This window comes from Cryptomeria japonica, chromosome 1, assembly GCF_030272615.1.
Source record: "Cryptomeria japonica chromosome 1, Sugi_1.0, whole genome shotgun sequence".
Taxonomy (NCBI): Eukaryota; Viridiplantae; Streptophyta; class Pinopsida; order Cupressales; family Cupressaceae; genus Cryptomeria; species Cryptomeria japonica.
Genome location: NC_081405.1, coordinates 178,587,818 through 178,603,291, shown reverse-complemented (window position 1 = coordinate 178,603,291; position 15,474 = coordinate 178,587,818).

Below are 15,474 nucleotides of genomic sequence, written 5' to 3'. Positions count from 1 at the left end.
AAATGTTTGGACCTCATAACCTTTGTCATTTATTTAAGTATTTTAGGAACTAGATTATAAGCCCTAATTTACTTCTTGTTCAACTTTCAAACCTTAGCAATAGGCATCTTGAACTTCTTAGCAATAGGAATCTTGAACTACTCAATGAAGTTTAGTTTTAACTAATTTTAAGAGGGGGGATGACCAGTTTTCTCCATTTTGCTTCCCCATTTCTGTCATCAAGTACTTGTATATGGTATTATTTATATGCTAATATTTCAAAGAAGGAAGCACCTTACATTAAAGTGGAGAATCTTGCTGTTAGATAAGGGTTGGATTTGAATGGGAAGGTTGAGTTGCAAGAAGTAAAACTATTTCATTATAATCCCACTACGATGACATTAGAAAATTCCTTGAGGACATCATGGTAGACCATTCTAGACAAACCTTGAGGTTTCTAATGATTTTACTCTTCCTATATTTTGTGTGGCTTTTTTTCATCATGCATAAATAGTGTAGGGGAGGATTTCCATTGCATCCACTTGGCTTAATTGGATTTGACTATAAGAATTCGTTAAGTGAAAGTGGGTGAGCAACGATGCAAGTGGAAGAAGTTGCTAGGTGGGGTGATGATGTTTCTTCTACAATGAAGCACTGGAGATTTTATTAAATTCCCCTGATCATATGATTTCCTTTCTATTTTTGAGCTCTTTCTCTATTGACCTTTTTATAATGGTTCATAATTGATTGTTAAGTATTTCATTATACCTATAATACTCTTTGAAAACATTATGTTTGTTTAGTTTAAATTTTGTATTATAATATTTATAATCTTCTTTTTTAAATTACACCCCCAATATTGAATCTACCATCTACTTTAAAATAAACTAATGGCTTCCCACAATAGATTATGGTTGTCAACCTTTATCTTTTTGCTTCTTCAAATTACATTTTCTAAAAAAATTTAAAATCAAATGTTTTACATGTCAACTAATCAAAATCCCTTTAAATATTAGTTTCTAAGGAATATGTCGCTCAATAATTCTATGAAGGTGAGGGAGAATATACTCTCTTATATAAAATGAAGGGTACAATATAAAGTAGGAGAAATCTTAAAGAGCCTCTCTTTTTAAAGCCTCTATCTTCCTATAAAAATATAATTGCTAAACATTACAAAGTAGTCGCTAAACATTATAGTAATATTCCTATTTATTTTATTTAATATTATAAATCAATGTTAAAATTAATATCAATAATACAAAATCTTATCTTGCATTTTTCTTTGTGTTTTCTTCTAAGAATACATTGCTATGTAATATGTTTGTAGTGTACAGCTAAAAGCCAAGAAAAAATATAAAATTATAATTCATGTCTCAGCTAAAATCAAATAAAATTCAAAATAAAATGATGGAAAATTCATAACTAAATACCCAAAAAATTATCACTAATATTTTATTTTTCTTTCATGAATATAGTAAACTTCTATAATACTACTAATGTAAAACTATACACCTCAATATAGTAAAAAAAATAATATTAATTATACCTCTTATTAGTACTTGCATTTAGGTAGAACTAGGGTTTTTTTTTTTAAATTTTTTAAAAAGTTAAGATGCATGATTTTTAAGTTTCTAAATTACAACAATTATTTTTCTCCAATCTAATTGGCTAATAAAATTTACATCTTAATGCCGGATTTCATTGATCCACTATCTAAATGTATTTTTTTAGGTACATTAAGATATGCTTATTTTTTTTTTCAAATTTGTTTTACACATCCAATAAATAAATATTTAACAAATTATTTAGAATCTATATCTTAATCTTTTAAAGTTTTATATAAATAAATAGACATATATATAATAATAAAAACTTAATAATATTATTTTAGTTATCCTAGTGCTATTTAATAATATTTGCTTCTTCCTCGAATTGGATGCTTGGTTTGGTGAAAAGTAGATTTTCCAATGTTAAAATTTGACTTTTCAATATTTATGGTCCTATTAGTATTGCTGAGAAAAGGAAACTTTGGGAGAGATTAGTTGTGATTGCTTCTCCTTTAAAGGGTGCCTTTTTGGTGTTTGGGGGCAATTTTAATGCTATCTCAAGTCTTGAAGAGAAAGTGGGGAGTATTATCCCAAACAAACATATTATTGTTGATTTTTGTCATTTTATTAAGGAATTGAGTCTGGTTGATTGTAAAACTCAAAATGGTCCTTTTACTTGGACTAACATGAGAAAATATTTTTTTTCAGATTGCTAAGAGGTTGGATTGTTTTTTGGTGTCTGAATGTTGGTTTAGTTCAGATTGGGAATTCTTTTCCTCGGTTCTTCCTTATACTAGCTCAGATCACTTTCCTATTTTATTTTGTATTGTTGAGGATAGGGCCCCTAGGAAGCTTCCTTTTAAGTTTGAGCCAATGTGGTTTAGGGATCAGTCCTTTTAACCCTGTTGAAAATATGGTGGATGTTTGCCCCTCATGTGAGTGGGTCTAGGATGTATTAGGTTGTTAAGAAGATGGCCTTTCTTAAAGGTAAGATTAGAGAATGGAATTCTCTTCATTTTAAAAATATTTTTGGTGAAAAGCCTAGGATTCAGGAGGAAATTAAGCAGATGAATGAGGTTATTTTAAATGTTGGTATGGATTCTTTGTCCTTTAATAGGCTTCAATGTTTGAAAGCTCAACTTGAGAAAGTATCCACTCATGAAGAATCTTATTGGAGGTAGAAATCTAGGGATTTGTGGTTATCAGAAGGTGATAGAAATACTAATTTTTTTCATTCTTCAACTAAGCTAAAGAGACATCGTAATAGAATATCTTGCATTCATGATTCTAATGAGAATTGTCTGACTGATGAGGATGCTATTGCTTCGAAGGCTGTTAATTATTTTAAATCCTTGCTTTCTACTGAGTTAGTGAATTCAGATAGTAGCTTTGTGAGCTCAATTCCTCCACTTGTTAAGGAGGAAGACAATAGGATGCTTATGGCTCCTTTTACCAGTCTTGAGTTAAGAGAGGTGGTCTTTTCCATGTCTCTGGAGAAGGCACTGGGATCAGATGGGTTCACTGCTTTGTTTCTTCAAAAATGCTAGGATTTTGTGGGGAATGATGTCTTATTAGCTCTTGAGGAGTCTAGGTATAATAGAACTATTTTGAAGGACCTTAACACAAGTCTTATTGCCATTATCCCTAAGGTGGACAATCCTAATTCTTTTTCTAATTTTCGTCCTATTGCTTTATGTAATACCTTGTATAAAATCACCACTAAGGCAATTTCAGTTAGGTTGGCTAAACTCATTCCTAGGATTGTTTCGGTTGATCAGGGTGGTTTTGTTCCTAGGAGGGAAACTTCAAAGGGGGCTATTGTTGCTCATGAGAATCTGAATTCCATCTCACTACAGAAGACTCCGATAATGATTCTTAACTTGATATGCTTAAAGCGTATGATCAGGTGGATTGGCATTCTTTAGTTTCTGTTTTGAATCATTTTGGTTTTGCTCATAGTTGGGTTAAATGGGTTTTTTCCTGCATTTCTTCTGCTCGTTTTTTAGTATTGCTTAATGGTTCCCCTTCTGGTTTTTTCTCTTCATCTTGAGGTGTTAGGTAAGGTGATCCTTTGTCCCCCTTTTTGTTTATTCTTTTAGCTGAGGCTTTTAGTAGAGCCGTTTTTGCTGCTGGATCTTCAGGTCTTTGGAAAGGTATTAAGATAGATGGGTATCTGATTTCCCAATCCCATTGTCTTTTTGCAGATGATGCTCTATTGTTTGGTTTAGCCTCATTGGCAGAGGCCGGAGTCATCAAGAAAATTATTGTAGACTACTCTTCTTTTTCGGGGCAGAAAGTTAACAGTCTCAAATCTAAGGTTTTTTTCCGAATGATTCCCCTTTAATATAGAGTAGGTTGACTCATTTTTTGGGGTTTTGAGGTGGCATCCTTTCCTTGTAAGTATTTAGGCATTCCCTTTTTTGTCGGATTAGATAAGACAATGTTTTGGGACAAGGTGGTTCATGCAGTATCTTCCAGAATTTCTTCTTGGAATCATAAATGGCTTACTTTAGTTGGTAAGATTCTTCTGATCAAGTTAGTTCTTAATGCTATTCCTATTTATTTGATGTCTGTTTTGAAAAATCCTCCCAAGGTTGTTCATGAGCTTAAGGTGTCTTTAAGATCCTTTCTTTGGAGTGACAATATTGGGGGCAAGAAGAAGATCCCTCTTTTAGCCTGGGATAAGGTTTGTCTTCCTAAGGAGTTAGGGGGTTTGGGTATCAGAGATTTAGTTACTCAGAATAAAGCTTTGGGGGCTAAACTTGTCTGGAATCTCTATAAGGACCCCTCAAGTAAATGGGCCTCTCTTATGTTTGCTAAGTATCTGAGGGGGGCTCCTAGAGAGCGGTTATTCATAGCTTCATCTCTTCCAAAAGGGTCAACTTTTTGGAATTTTATTTCTAGTTGTAGATCGGTTATCCTTCCCCACCTTTCTTGGGTAATTCATAATGGGAGAAAGGCTCGATTTTGGGATGAATTTTGGAATGGCCATGCTTCCTTGACTTCCATTCAGGATTGGTCTCGTTTATCTGATATCCTCACTGATCTTTGGGGTGTGTTTGTTGCTAATTATTGTGTTGTTGATGTTTTAGGTCCTTATCTTGTTTTTCGTTGGAAATCCATTGATTCTGTGTTGATAGGTCAAGATCTCAAAGATGCTTATATGCAGGAGCTTGAGAAAGGATCGCTAGTATTTCAAGATAAGGAGGATGATTTGATCTAGACTAAGAATGTTTCAGGTTCCTATTTAGTAAGGAAGGGATATAAGGTTTTGTCTCATTCCTCTTCTATCCCCTCTTGGCCTTCTCGACTCTTTTGGCATTCGACTCGTCTTCCTAAATTTGGTTCTTTTGCCTGGCTTGCAGTTCAATATAGAGTTCTTATAGGGATGAGATTACATAGATTTGGGATTACAACTGTGTTTCCTTGTGTGTTTTGTGGCTTCTTCATGGAATCTATGGACCATGTGTTTTTGCATTGTCCATTTGCTTTGGATTGCTAGTATTGGCTGTTTGGTAAGCTTGGATGGTCCTTTGCCATTTGTTCTAATTTATTATCTCATTTTTTGGCTTAGCCTTTGTTGTATTTGACTTCATTTTACTACTGTCTCCGGATTGTTGCTTTGTCTATTGTTATTTGGAATATCTAGCTTGAGAGGCACTCTAGGATTTTCAAGCATAAATCTGCGTCATTGATGGATGTGCTAGGTAGGATTCAATCTTCCATTTCTGAAGTGGTGCTTTCCTATATTTATAAAAAAATGGATCATTTGTGTTCCTTTTCCCATTGGGATAATTGGGTGACATGGAATTGGGAGGCTCTTCGAGTCATTCCCTCTCATGGGGTTGTATCATTAGGTTTATCTTATGTTGTTAAGCATAGGCTTTCTAAATGGTCACCTCCTCCACAATTCTCTTTTAAAATAAATTTTGATGGGGCTACCAACGACAATCCGGGCAAATTTGGGATTGGAGCTTTCCTTTTTTATCATAATGCGAAGATTGTCAAAGCTGCTTGTAAATATATTGGTTTTGGTTCTAACAATTCTGTAGAACTCCATGCTTTATCATTTGGTTTGGATTTAGCTATTTCTTTGAACATTAAGGATATTGTCATTGAAGGGGATTCTATGTTGGTCTTTCATTCGGTTTCCAATAAGAAATGTGCCTCTTGGCACTTACTATACCTTTTAGACCAAATTCTTGCTCAATTAAAGTGTTTTAGTTCCTTTACCATTTCTTATTTTTATAGGGAAATTAATTGTATTGCTGATTTTCTTGCTAATAAGGCAACAATTGAGGGCTTGGAATATTTGGAAGTCTCCCCTACAGATATTCCCTCTTCTTGCATTAGCATTCTATTTTAGTCTTCTGTGATCAACATTTCTTGATTATTCTGTTGATTTATGGGCTTGGGGCCTCAAGTTTGAAGTGGTCTGGCATGTGTTTTCTTGTTTTTGTAGGTGTGTAATCTGAGCTTAGACCATTTATTTCATTCTTTAGGATTGGTGGTGTCCTCTTTGTAAGTTGGCGATCTAATGCTTTCATCACACACCCTGTTCGTCATGGGTGTTCTTGTATGTATTACATTTGGGAGGGTGTTGTCCATTTTCTTATCTTGTGGTAACACTTTTGCTGATGGCATACATGTTAAGTATTTTCTTTATGAATGGTGGTGGTGATGGAGTTTTTTGTTTGTGCGGTATCTCTTTCATGTTTCCTTTGTCAGTCAGATCGGGTTTATCTGGTTAATTATTGGATTATGATGTTATCACACACTCTTTTTCCCATTCGGTTATTCTGTAATCATTATTGATCTTTGGCATTGCTTATTATCATGGATGTACCTTCGGTGATTAGTTTTGGTAATTATGTATGTGTGTGCTCTTTATCTTGGTTTCTTATCATTTCTTTGGATCGCGGGCTTGGTAATTATGTTCGGGTGAGCTGGTTATGTCACCTTCTATGATATTTCGTGCTTCATTGCAAGTTGTAGTTGTTATGATGTCTTCTCTCACTTGTTTTGGGTTATATATGGGTTTGCTATTTCTCTGTTCTTATCATTTTTGCCTCGTAGAGATTCCTACTGGTTGTCTTTCTCATATGTTTAAGATGAGGATTGTGGATGGGAGTGCAATCTGCTTCATGCGAATGACTTTATTGAGGCTTGGAAGGTGGTGGTTGTCCTTCGGAACCTAGAAATTGCAAGTGTTATGGTATATGCAGTGGTTTTTTGTCTTTCTTTTGCTTGCTTGGCTCTTCTTATGGGTGATCTTCTGCCTTGGCCTCATTTTGGTTCGATCGGGATTCCAATATCCCGTTCTCCTTCTTCTTTGGGTTATTCTCTATTTGATGATAGTTCTCATTATGGCATGTTCACTTGCAGTGGTTTCATTTCTTGTTTTATGTCTCATACTGTAGACACCTAAAATTGTCCAGTCTAATTAAATAAATATTTTATTTATTTAATTACTTTAGCCCAATTCTTCTATTAATTAAATAAATCTTTATTTATTTAATTAATTCATTTATCCTCTTCTAGCCTTATTTCTCATTTAAATAAATACTTTTATTTATTTAAATTATCCTTTTTCCTAAATTAAATAAATATTTTATCTATTTAATTGATCCCACTTCCTCTATTAATTAAATGAATCTTTATTTATTTAATTAATTCATTAGCCTTTTCTACCCATGACACATGTCATTCATATCTTAATTCATACACTACCTACCCCTCTCATTATTTTATTATTTTCTTTACCTACCCTCTAATCATAGCCGACCTCCTTTTACACCTCTCAATCTTATCCCTCCATTTCATATAGTGTCTTCTATATAAGGAGATGCTTCCTTCATTATCAACCCTAACTAACTACCCAACTACTTAACTACACTATGCTTTTCATATGCGATCCTACTTGCAACCACATTCCGTTCTTTGTTGAGCTCTTGTGCACATAAAATCTGAGAGCAAATATATCAAGAAAGATCAATGGAGATAGGAAGAATGGAGATCCAAACCCTATTGGACATGTGAGGGTATAATCTTTGTGATTTCATTTGATTTGCATTGTCTTAGGTAATCTTCATATGTTATGGTGGATCTTTATTGTTGTTAGGCTAGGGTTTTGTGGTTGAATCTAGTTAGTCTTCCAATATTGTTATTGTTGTATCCATTTTCACCGTATACATTTTGGCACGCCTGGTGGGACTTTTGTCCCTTTTGCATTTAACATCCTTGTTGCAGATATTGTATTTTGAAGTTGCAGATCTGACATTTTTGACGACATTTTGGTATTTTTGCGTCTGCGTACTTTCGGATCGCGTTTATGGTTTTCTGCCACGTTTGCGACATCCTGGATCGCGTCTACATCTTCGACAGTATTTTATTTTTGCAGATTCTGAAAATCGCGTCTGTGTTCTTTAGTCGCGTCTGTGGTGTTTTTAGGCGCGTCTGTGTCCAGAAGCCGCGTCTGCGTTCTGAAACCGCGTCTATGTTTCACATAAGCGCATCTGCGTCAGAGAGCCGCATCTATGTTTGGGGTAACCGCGTCTGTGTACACTTATTTGCATTTTTGGATTTTTATTGATTCAAGTTTTTAGTCATTCGGTTTTATTTTTAGATCTGGTTTATTTTGAGCTAACATTTGTAGATCTAGCCAATGAAATTGGTGCAGCTTGCCTTGAAAGCAAAATCGTTTTTGTTGAAGGCCCCTATTCTCACAAAATCTTTTGGATCTAAAATTTACCTAACTTGTGTGCTTGCAGGAAGGGGTGATTATTTCAAACAATCCACACTACTAACAAATCTTTGTTGTAGGACCTTGGCAAGGGTTTTTGGATTTTTTTAATTGTGTGCCTTGTTTTTCATAGATTAGCAAACACTTCAATTGGTGCACTAAAATTGAATCATTGTCTTTTGTGTCTTGAGCAATAGGCTCTTTTTGTTTCATCTTTAGAGAGCCTGTCTCCCCATGTGGTCATTAGGACTACTAGTGAGGAGAGAACGACCCAAGTGGTAGAAAAAGAAAAGCCATCTTCTTCCAAACCACTATAAATAATTGTATTCATGGTGAAAACTATGAATAACGTGTGCTGATTAGTTCATACCGACACCATGTCTCCCCATAAACTCATTTGATCAAATTTATTTGATCATTTGTAGGGCGTAACCCCTACCGGCTGGGAGCCTTCTGTATTTATAGAGCTGAAAGTGCCGCATGTGTGGCCACACAAGCGGATGCCCTTACTAGCACCTTTTTGTTTTAGAAGCCCAAATCCTTCTAGTTGTTGGGGCAGGAGGTCGGACCTCTGGTAGTGGCCCACATAGATACGATTCTTAGTAGAGATACAAAGTTCGCCACGGGGAGTTTTCGTGGGGACTGATGCTTGGCTAACCTGAGAAGTGAGTGTCGAGGGTGGAGCCAGTGAGGTCAAGCATCTAAGTATCCGCTCTGAATAGCGTAGCCTCGGGGGTAAAACCCCATGTGGGATCAACAACTATTGTCTTGGCCAACCATAAGAATTGTGCTTGACTTATTTTGAACAATCAAACATTCAAGACCAGACAACAAAACATTGTGTCTTTTGTGTCTTCAAGTGTATGCAAAACAATTTTACATTGAACAACACACTTTCTTTGAGTCATTTTTGTCTAGACACTTGCAAACATTGAGTCCTCATCAACATTGTGTCCTCTTGTCATGAAAAAATAGTCAAACAGTCAAATTTGGTCACAATAAAACAACTTCATAGATTGGAAAAAATTGCACAAATTTTGCAGAAATGCGTCTGTGTCTGATATAACCACGTCTGTGTTGTATAAACGTGTTTGTGAAGGGAAAAAACGCGTTTGTGTTCCCAGAATCAACATTGCATTGACAAAATCTCAGAAACGCGTCTGTGTTTAACAGAACCACGTCTGCGTCAGGAAATCGCGTCTGTGAAGTATATAGGCATGTCTGTGTTCAAAATTGAAAAACTTTTATAGTCCAGCAAACAAACACAGTCAGTTTCAGAATTCTTGAGCTTCCTAAGCTATCTCTTTAGGTTTTCATCTAGCATTCAACCTATCTTTGGGTCTCACAAAGTCCATCATTGCTTTACACCTTACATTACATTCACATTTGTCTAAACTTGAGTCAAAAGGTCACTTGCTTGTCCTCATCATACTTTGTCAACACACTACATACAACAACATTTTGCTAAGTGGTCCCTCATCAAGGTCTATCACCTTTGGGTCTCATTTGGACTTACTTAGAGTCAAGGTCAACTTACCTCATCAAGAGAAACTATCATCTCTTTGGAAGCCACACCTACTCTACCACATACATACTTGGTCTTACACTTTGGACATTGCAAGTAAACCTTAGATTCATTTACATTCCATCCAAACTCTTGGTCTTCCATACTCTTTCCATTTTCATCTAGTCTCACACATCTTGGTCAATACCTAGTTCATGGTTGAAACCCGTCTTCAAAAATCTAGGAGAGAAACTAAAGAGGCTCAAGAGTCCGCAAACATGAGTTCTTATGAGTATCACAATGATATCTTTTTCAATTTTGATCATACTACATTACCTGACATGGATGCCTATAGAAACATTCCAAATGTTGAGAACATGGACACTACAAACAACAATGATACACACAATGACAATATGGACAATTTTTCCATACATTCAGCAGAAGTGGAAGACACCATTATGAATCCCCATTTTAATCGATTGGTTGAGGAAATAATGAGGAGAGATCGACAATATTTTCTACAAGTGATGGCACAAAGTGGAGCCAAGATCCCTCATGATTTTGACATGTCTCAAATAATGGAAAATCGACCTTTGCAACAAACTCACTCCAACATGGATCAAAGGAGGCCTAATAGTGGAGCAATAGAGGACCACATATGGTGCCGGAATCACCATCATCTTTGTTTCAAAAACCAGAGGTCCCATACACACATGGTCAAGCATATGATACTCATCTTTGCAGACCATCATGGAAGTCTTATGCAAAAAAATATGCTCAATCACATACCAATGCTAAGGAACCACCAAAGCAATTGGATATTCAAAGGCATGTTCAAAATTTGGACACAAGGAAACCCCACATCAAATTTGGGGGCAACACATTAGAACATGACATGCCTGTAGAGTATGGTATACATGGACAAAGCAGATATTTAGTTCCTCAACATGAATCTATACCAAGTGGTCCATATACGCAACATCATTACAAACCTCCTCCATATGAACATGTGTATGATCAATATCATCCATATATGCAACATGCTCCTCCTCCAATTGGTGCCTCAAGCATGGGGTATGGTCCAAGAAGTCGATCTCCACCTAAGAGCAATTTGGAACAACAAATCAGTGACTTACAAAAGAAAATGGAGGACATGAATACACCGAAGCCAATTTACACAATGAGAGACATATGTCCTTATCCATTTGACAAGAGCATTCCAATGCCTCCATTTCCTACACACTTTGTGACGCCTAAGTTTGATAAGTATAGAGGAAAAGGGGATCCTAAGGCACACATAAGACAATTTTTCATAGCTTGCATTGAGGTAGCTTCAGAAGAGACATATTTGATGAGATTATTCCCACAAAGCCTAGGTGATCAAGCTATGGAATGGTTCTCCCAACTTCCACTTGGAATTAAGTCATGGGGTGACTTAGCAGAGGCATTTATCCAACATTTCTCATACAACATAGAGACAGACATATCAGTCACTACTTTGTGCAACACCAAGCAAAAAGATGGAGAGTCTTTTTCATCATTTTTACAAAGATGGAGAAATCTAGCTATTAGATGCTCTTGTGAAATTCCACAAAAACAAATGGTAGAGATGTTCACCCAAAATGTTAACAAAGACATTGGCTATGATCTACGAAAAGCTTGTTTGAAGGTGACTTTAAAGGAAAAGATAAGCCAAGATTTTGGAATAAAAACAAGAACATAGTCAATGATGGTGTTGTTGATGCCAATACAGTGCGACCCAAAATTGTTTTTTCTGGATCAAGTTCTACAAACAATCAAGTGAATACTCAAACAACTTCTAGATCACGAAGGAAGTATACCCCATTGGGAGAACCACTTGAGTCAGTCTTCAAGAAGCTAGTGGCGAACAAGGTAATCACAATTCCAGATTTTCCTCCATATGAGCCAAACGTGAAACCAAATTGGTGGAATGATGATGAGTATTGTGAATTTCATAAGAGCAAGGGTCATGAGACAGGAAATTGTCATCGACTGAAGAACATCATACAAGATCTCATTGATAGAGGTGACATTGAGATTGAAGGACACTCATCCAATCAAGAACATGAGATGTTTAAAGAACCATTCCCAAAGCATGACAAGGGAAAAGCTAAAGCCATAGATGACCAAACCAACTCTATCAGAGCATCTTACAACTATGATTCAACTATCAATCATATTTCAATGGACAATTATGTCTCTACCATTATCATCAAGGACAAAACCCCTGAGAATTCTACCCAGAGACCCAAGATTGTTCTGAAAGGCATTGGATCTTCTTCTGAACCTACCTCTGAATGTCATGTTACAACTCATCAAGGTAAATTCACTTTGCAAGGTGCTCTAGCTAAAAACACCGCTTCCTCATCAACCAAGCCTGAGTATGACCTTGTAGAACAGTTAGGGAAAACACCCGCGCTTATTTCCATCCTTGAGCTTTTACGCATATCCCCCACACATAAAGCTATTCTTGACAAAATCTTGAGAGACACTGCCATTCCTACTAATTTGAACATGGATTAGTTTCAAGCCATGGTGGGATACCTTTCCATTCCACACTCTCTTACATTCACAGAAGCTGATGACGCCTCCGTAAGTTAGCCACATAATGCACCATTACACATTGAAGTCTTCATACACAAGCACCGCATAAAACAAGTCCTGATAGATGGAGGAGCAGGTCTAAACATTTGTACATTGAGCACTATTAAACAATTAGGATATTCTGATAAAGCTGTGAATTCTACAAATAAAATCACCATCAAGGCATATGATGACGAAGAGCGTTCATCCAAAGGCACAGTCACCTTACCTCTCAGAGTTGGGCCGGTTACAAAGGATGTGGTTTGTCAAGTTCTAGACCTAGAGCTCACATACAACATATTGCTAGGACATCCTTGGATTCATAAAATAAGGGTGGACCCATCTAAATATCACCAATGCATCAAGTTTCCTCACAATGGAGTTGAGATAACAGTTAATGGAGATCCTAGTCCATTCATATATTGCAATAACTTGAGATCGAAAATTGAGACCATCATTCCTAGTAATCGTGAAGTTGTTCCTTCTTCTGCATACATTGATCTTGAGTCATTAAAACCTTCGACATCAAAACAAGGTGAACTTAAGGGCAAATTCTAGGACAAAGGCATTGGTGAATACACTTTGAATCAGACCATGTACTTACAACAAGTCATGAATTCACCAAAAGAATATGGACGACCACATCCTACTAAGCGGGTATCTATCATTACACTTGAATGGGATCCTACAATCTTCCAAAAATGGGGTGAACTAGAAGAGGAAGACTTATACAAAATGCTTTACAAAGACCTTGTAAATGATACACAAGATCACATCAGTTTACCATGTGAAAAGTATGGCAAAGGGTTCAAGATTCTACAAAAATTTGGGTATGATGGCAAAAGTCCTCTTGGGTTAAGAAAGGAAGGCATCATTGAACCTTTACAACCTGAATTGACATTCAAAAAGGAACGCTCGAAGGGACTTGGTTTCGTGACTCAAAGGACAGAAGAAGCATTACAAATCAAAGATGCCAAAATTCAACAGGAAAATCGCTATTCCACAGACTCCAATGAATGGGAATGGGGTTCAGACAAATCCTCTAGTGACTATGAGCTCACCGAGGCATTCAGAGAGCTAGATGAACCCATAGAAGAAGAGGAATTTTATGAAAAATTCAAAGTTGGTCAAGAAACAACTCCAGAGGAACCCATACAGTCTTTGTCTCTAGGTTCTAGGTCGAAAACACATAGAATGAGAACACCTGTCCTAGAATGCGCTACTAGTGATGATAATTTGAATTCATTTATGATTGAGACTGATGAGGAGAGTGCCAACGATGACCTTGATAACTACCTTGAAATACCGGAATATAACTGCATCTTCACTCTTAGCCCCACTAACTTCGAAGATATCAAAGGCCTTCCCCTTGTCCACCACCAACTTATTGACTGGGATCATGAAGGACCTGCACAGTTTGACACATTCCAAAATGATGAAGCTTTTATTGACTATCTTGGCATACAAGATGATCTTCCCCCTAGGGACCATAAAGCGGGATACACTATAGAACTCAATAGCGTGGCATATTTCGGTGAAGGTGTTGGGCCTTCTAGTCGCAAAAATATAAAAATAAAAACAAACCAAGGGTCTTATGGCGAAAACCACATTGTGATGCTGTCTGATCCCAAAAAAGTAAAAAGAAAGGACGTATCTGAGGGCGAAAACCTCTCTGAGGCACCCGAAGATGGAAGGCTCGACATTCTCCCAGCATCATATGAGGAAAAGTCATCCATGTTGGTAGAAGAGACTATCAAAACAAATATTGGTATGGAAGAGGTTACACACAACATATTCCTGGCCCAATATTTGACGGAGTTAGAAGGGTCAAAATTCATAAGTTTCTTCAAAGAATGGCAAATCAACTTTGCATGGTCATACACTGATATGCCTAGATTGGATCCAGATTTGGTAATGCATCATTTGATAGTTAAACCGGGGGCAAAACTAGTGAAACAGAAATTAAGAAAGACGCATCCACAAGTGGCATTACTAGTCAAAGCAGAACTTGAGAAATTATTGGATGTCAGATTCATACGCCCAATTGATTATCCCGAATGGATCTCCAACTTAGTGCCTGTCATTAAACTAGATCAGAGTATTAGAATATGTACAGATTTCAGAGACATCAACAAAGCTTGTCCTAAGGATGATTTTCCATTACCAAATATTGACTTGATTGTTGATCTCATAGCAAGTCATGCGATGTTATCTTTGATGGATGGATTCTCTGGTTATAATCAAATAAAGATCGCATCTGAGGATCAACACAAAATGACATTTACTTGTCCTTGGGGAACCTTCTGCTGGAATTTCATGCCCTTCAGGCTAAAAAATGCAGGTGCTACATATCAAAGAGCCATGACTACTATCTTTCATGACCTCATGCACATTACTGTGGAAGATTACGTTGATGACCTCTTGGGCAAATCAATAGACAAAGATACACATTTGGACATACTTTCAGTCATCTTTGATCGGTTGGAAAAATATAAAGTAAGATTAAACCTCAAGAAATGTGTCTTTGGAGTAACCTCCAGGAAGCTCCTGGGATTCATTGTCTCAAAGAGAGGAATCAAAGCAGATCCAGCAAAAGTCAAGGCCATCCTAGAGATGCAACCACCACGAAACATCAGTCAACTTCGATCTTTGCAAGGGAGACTTCAATCCATACGAAGATTCATAGCACAACTTGCAGATAAGTGCAATCCTTTTCAGCACTTGCTACATAAAAACATCAAATTCAAATGGGATGATAATTGTCAACAAGCTTTCTAGGCACTCAAAAATTATCTTCTGAATCCACCAGTTTTGATGCCACCAATTCCAGATCAGCCTTTATTACTATACATATCAGCTACTTCAACAACATTGGGGGCACTCTTAGCACAACAAGTTGCTGAGGGCAAAGAAAAGGCAGTATATTACATCAGTCGCACATTGGTGGGATATGAGCTAAACTACACACCAATTGAGCGTGCATGTCTCACCGTGGTCTTTGCTTTGCAGAAATTATGACATTACATGCTAACTCATAAGACTAAGTTGGTTGCAAGGATCGATCCATTGAAATACCTTCTCAATAAAGCAACACT